Source organism: Muntiacus reevesi, chromosome 10 (assembly GCF_963930625.1).
Source record: "Muntiacus reevesi chromosome 10, mMunRee1.1, whole genome shotgun sequence".
Classification (NCBI taxonomy): Eukaryota; Metazoa; Chordata; class Mammalia; order Artiodactyla; family Cervidae; genus Muntiacus; species Muntiacus reevesi.
The window spans coordinates 8,953,163-8,959,162 of NC_089258.1; positions in this window are offsets into that span (position 1 = coordinate 8,953,163).

Below are 6,000 nucleotides of genomic sequence, written 5' to 3' on the forward strand. Positions count from 1 at the left end.
CTCCAATTTCTTCTTATCTCCTTCCACATTAAAAACTACAACTCTTATAATGTTGTCATAAAACCTTTACACACTGGCTCAATTTACCTGTCACTTTATCTCTTATCACTCTTCCTCTTAGCTAACTAAGACCTAAATGAAAGTAAGAGAACAGTTCAGAGTGTGGTGGAAGCTGCAGTCAATAGAAACAACGATAAACTAGAAGTAGTATAAAATGAAATTGTCCTTTCATTCTACCAACATTTCTAAGCTACTCTTCAACTTTCCGTACAGAAGCACTTATAAATGGTTTTTTCTTAAAATAAAATCACAGCTCAAATTTTAGTTGTTTTCAAAATTAAATAAAGAGTAAAGAAGACATCAAGGAGATGATATGCTCAGGTATATTAAAAGGAAAGGGCTTCTCAGGTAGCTCAGCTGGTAAAGAATCTGCCTGCAATGCAGGAGACTCCAGTTTGATTCCTGGGTCGGGAAGTTCCCCTGGAGAAGGAATAGGCTATCCACTCCAGTATTTGGGGGCTTCAGTGGTAGCTCAGATGGTAAAGAATCTGCCTGCAATGTGGGAGACCTAGGTTTGATCCCTGGGTTGGGAAGATCCCCTGGAGGAGGGCATGGCAACCCATTCCAGTGTTCTTGTCTGGAGAATCCCCATGGACAGAGGAGCCTGCAGTCCATGGGGTCACAGAGTCAGACACGACTGAGTGACTAAGCACACAAACTGTAGAAACAGCAGATTATACAGAAACAAAGTCTTGTCTCTAAAAGGATGCTCTTAAAGGCACATTACTAATCCTCATGGAGGCTACATGCTGTCCCCTGAATGAAGAGCACGGTCCTGGATTTAATCACCACCTGAATAGCAAGTATGACAGCTTCTAGCGCAGGTGAGTGAAGCTCTGCTCTCCCAAGTCGGTGCCAGGAGACTGCCCATTCCTCCATGCCAAGCCTGGAGCTGCACGTTTAACTGTTTGTGAGCCCCATCATATCATGAAAGACGCAAACTGGCCCTTGTCCACAAGGCAAACACAAGAGTGGCTAGGCCTCCCCCTGACGGTCAGGTGCAGCCTGTGTGACCTGGTAAGAATCCATAATTACATTTGACACGCAGAGTTGCTAATAGAGATGAAGGTCACAGGAAAAGCACTATTATACCCGTAAGCCTTTTCTAAACAACCAACCAGAAAGACAAGTCCAGGAACTAGCTGTGGGCTGCCCATTGACGCAGGATCCTGGGAGCCAGAGTGTAAAATAACATGCAAGTCTGTGGCCGTGTCAGCAGTTAGACACCATGAGGACTGTATTACTGCCATCACAAGAAGTGCATGTGTGTGTATTTATACACGCAGGCACACACATATGTGCAGTGAGGGAGATTTGAGTCTCATAGCTCTTGTCCAGGCTTCTTCTTCAGTGGTGGTATGTTTCTAGGTGGGATTTTCTTAAGATCGAGTACATACTTATCAATTCTGCTGGCTCCTCCCCTCCCCTACCCGTCACACCCCATTGCAGCTGGATCACCTGACAGATGAAGGATTTGCTTAGCTGCAAAGTAAACACTGCTCCAGGCTTTGGGCCTGCAAGTTATTCATTCTGTGATCCCACCCGCCTTTGACTCTAGTGTTGGTGAAGCCAGTGCCACCAGCATCCTCAAGTAGGGTTACCAGGGTCAGAGCTCAGTACACCTGCATAGACAGAGTGGCTCTCTTCCTCTCTTTCTACAACTGAGGTTGAGATCCAAGATACAACCATCAAGGAAGAGCAGGTCTCTGCAGAGTGTAGACGTTTGAGAGCAATACAGCCTGGAGCCAAACTCCCTGGGTTCAGATCCTAGTTTCGCCACTGACCAGCTGTGTGGCCTGGAACAGTTCATCTCTGTGCATCCTTTTCCTAATCTGCAAGTGGGGTCAAGGTAGCACCTTCTTCAGAGGGTTGTTAGAAGAATTTAATTATACTTGGCTCTCTGTATCCATGGGTTCTGCATCCACAGAGTCAACCAACCATGGACCAAGAATATTCAGGAAAAAAAACTCTAGAATTTTCCAAAAAGCAAAACTTGAATTTGCTGTGCATTGTCAACTATTTGGGCTTCCCAAATAGTTGGCTCAGTGGTAAAGTATCCGCCTGCCAATGCAGAAGACACAGGAGACATGGGTTCAAACCCTGGGAAGCAAAGATCCCCTGAAGTAGGCCTGGGAGGTTACAGTCCATGGGGTCACAAAGATTCTGACAGACTGACTGAGTGCCCTCTCATGCCAACTATTTGCATAGCATTTACACTGTATTTACAACTATTTACACTGTATTTACAGCTATCTATATATCATTAACATTGTATTAGAGTATTATAAGCAACTTAGAGATACAGGAGGATGTGTGAAGTTTATACACAAATATTACACCATTTTATACAAGGGGCATGAGAGTCCATGGATTTTGGTATACTTGGGGTTCTGGAACCATTCTCCCATGGATACCTGAAGACAACTGTGGTTAACATACCTGAAGGACTTAGAAAGCACCTGGTACAAAGTTAGACTAATTTATGATTCGCTAAATAAGGTAAGTAAGTAAGGTAATTAAACAAGGTAACTAAGATCATGGCATTTGGTCCCATCACTTCATAGCAAATAGATGTGGAAACAGTGGCTGACTTTATTTTTCTGGGCTCCAAAATCACTGCAGCTGATGATTGCAGCCATGAAACTAAAAGACGCTTACTCCTTGGAAGGAAAGTTATGACCAACCTAGACAGCATATTGAAAAGCAGAGACATTACTTAATCAGCAAAGGTCCATCTAGTTAAGGCTATAATTTTTCCAGTAGTCACGTATGGATGTCAGAGTTAGACCATAAAGAAAACTGAGCGCCGAAGAATTGATGCTTTTGAGCTGTGGTGTTGGAGAAGACTCTTGAGAGTCCCTTGGACCTAAGGAGATCCAACCAGTCCATCCTAAAGGAGATCAGTCCTGGGTGTTCACTGGGACTGATGTTGAAGCTGAAACTCCAATACTTTGGCCACCTGATGCGAAGAGCTGACTCATTTGAGAAGACCCTGATGCTGGGAAAGATTGAGGGCAGGAGGAGAAGGAGACAACAGAAGATGAGATGGGTGGATGGCATCACTGACTCAATGGACATGGGTTTGGGTGAACTCCGGGAGTTGGTGATGGACAGGGAGGCCTGGCGTGCTGCGGTTCATGGGGTTGCAAAGAGTTGGACACGACTGAATGACTACACTGAACTGAAATAAAGTAATTGAAGCAAAGTAAATGTGTGAGCAGATAACCCTGGGGAGAAAATAGCACGTGGAAATAACACTGGACTTGGCTTTAGGGATGAGGGCTGTTGTTTCCTGGCTTCCCCATAAACCAGCCAATATCTTAGGTAAATCACTGAAAGTCTTTAGGCCTTATTTTTTGCAACTTGGTTAGTTTGGCAATAATCAATCTCTTTCTAAGATGGTGATAAAAGATCATGAGATGCTAGACACAGCAACATTTTGTAAAAAAGTGTTCTATAAGTGTTGGGGATACACCACCTATATTTCTTTTCCCTATTGATATAATTCTCATACAACTCACTCATGTAACATGTACAATTCAGAGGTTGTTATTAACTTTGTAGAGTTGTACACACTCATCACCAAAACCAATTTTAGAATGCTCTTAACATTCCCAGATAGAAAACCAATATTCTTTAGCAGTCACTCCCCATTCTCACATCTCCCTCAGAGCTATCAGCCATTAATCTACTTTCTGTCTTTAAATTTAACTATTCTGGAAATGTCATGCAAATGGGATCATACAATGCATGGTCTTTTATGAGAGGGTTCTTTTGTTTTTTATTTTTTGGCTGCACTGTGGCTGCTGGATCTTAGTTACCTAACCAGGGATTGAACCCAAGCCTTGGCAGTTAAAGTGCAGAGTCCTAACCTTGGAACCACCAGGGAATTCCCTGTGATGGGGTTCTTCGATGGAGGATAATGTTTGTAAGGTTCATTCATGTTGGATCAATACTTTATATTGGAATCCTTTATATTACTGAATATTTTACTCAGTGGTATAGGTACACTACATTTTATTACTCACTCATCAGTTGATGAGCACTTGGGTTGTTTCTACTTTTGGCTGTTATGAATAATGCTGCTACGAACATTCATGTACAAATTTTTGTGTGGGTGTATGTTTTCAGTTCTCTTGAATATATATGTAGAAGTGGGCTCACTGAATCGTAAGATTAATACTATTTTTAACCTTTTGAGGAACTGCCGAAGTATTTTCCAAAGAGCCTGTACCAACATTGCCATCAGCAGTGAAGTGTGTTAGTAGCTCAGTCGTGTCTGATTCTTTGCCACCCCATGGAATGTAGCCTGCCATCCTCCTCTGTCCATGGGATTCTCCAGGCAAGAATACTGGAGTGGGTTTCCATTCCCTTCTCCAGGGGATCATCCTGACTGAGGGATTGAACCCAGGTCTCCCACAATGCAGGCAGATTCTTTACCATCTGAGCCACGAGGAAAACCAGCAGTGAAAAGAGTTTCAATTTCTCACATCTTTGTCAACACTTGTTATTTATTTATTTATTTTAATTATAGCCATTCTAATGGGTGTGAAATGTTATCTCACTGTGGTTTTGATCTGTAGTACCCCAATGGCTAACTGAGCATCTTTTCATGTGTTTATTGGCTATTTACATAGCCAGGTCCCTTGGCCATTTTTAATTGAGTAATTTGTCTTTATATCTTTGTGATTGGAGTTCTTTAGGTATTCTAGACACAAATCCTGTATTAGATACATGACTTGAAAAGATTTTTTCTTAACTGATAGGCTGTCTTTGCACTTTCTTGATGGTACTCTTTGAAGCATAAATTTTTAATTTTTACGAAATCAAGTTAATCTATTTTTTCTTTCTTGTTTGTGCTTTTGGTGACATAGCTAAGAAACCACCGCCTAGTCTAAGGTCATGAAGATTTGCTCCTATGTTTTCTTCTAAGTTATAGTTCTTATGTGACATCTTTGATCTATTCTGAGTTAATTTTTGTGTATGGTGTGAAGGAGTCCAACTACACATTCTTCCGCATATGGATATTCAGCTGTCACAGTACCATTGACTGAAAAAGCAATTCTTTCTCCATTGAATTGTTTTGACACCCTTGTCAAATATAAATGGATATAAATGTAACAGCTTATTTCTGGTCTCCATTGAACGGTGAGTCCGTCCTCATGTCATTATCACACCATCTTGTTTTTTAATCAGACACCTGTTTTTAAACCAGGAGGTATGAGTCCTCCAACTTTGTTCCTTTTCAAGAGTGTTTGGGCTATTGTGTTCCTTGATTTTCCACATGAATTTTAAAATCAGTTTCTTAATTTTTGCAAAAGGAAGCTGGTTGAGATTTTAACAAGGATTACATTGAATCTAGATCAATTTAGAGATTACAGCTATTTTAACAATGTCAAGTCTTCTGGTACATGAATATAGGATGTCTTTCCACTGACTTAGATCCTCTTCAACTTCTTTCAACAATGTCTTATAATTGTAATATTCTAAGTTTTGCACTTCTTTTGTTCAACTTATCTCCAAATGTTTTATTATTTTGATGTTTTTGCAAATGGAATTGTTTTCTTAATTTCACTTTCAGATTACTCAATGTAGGATTATAGAAGTAAAACTAAATTTTGTATATTAATCTTGTATCCTATCATATTAGTAAACTCATTTAGTAGTTCTACTAATAGAATTAACTAATTCTATTTTTTAACTAATAGAAATTAACTATTAGTTAATTAATTCTATTAGTTAGTAGAATTAACTAATTCTATTTTTCTATTTTAAGTGAATTCTTTGAAATTTTCCAAGTTCAAAAGCATGTCACCTGTGAATAAGAGTTTTTATTTTTCCTTTCCAATCTGGATGCCTGGTTTTTCTGTTTATTTCCTCATTGCTCTGGTTGTTAGAATAGAAGTGGTGAGAACAGACATCTTTGGCTTGTTCCTTATC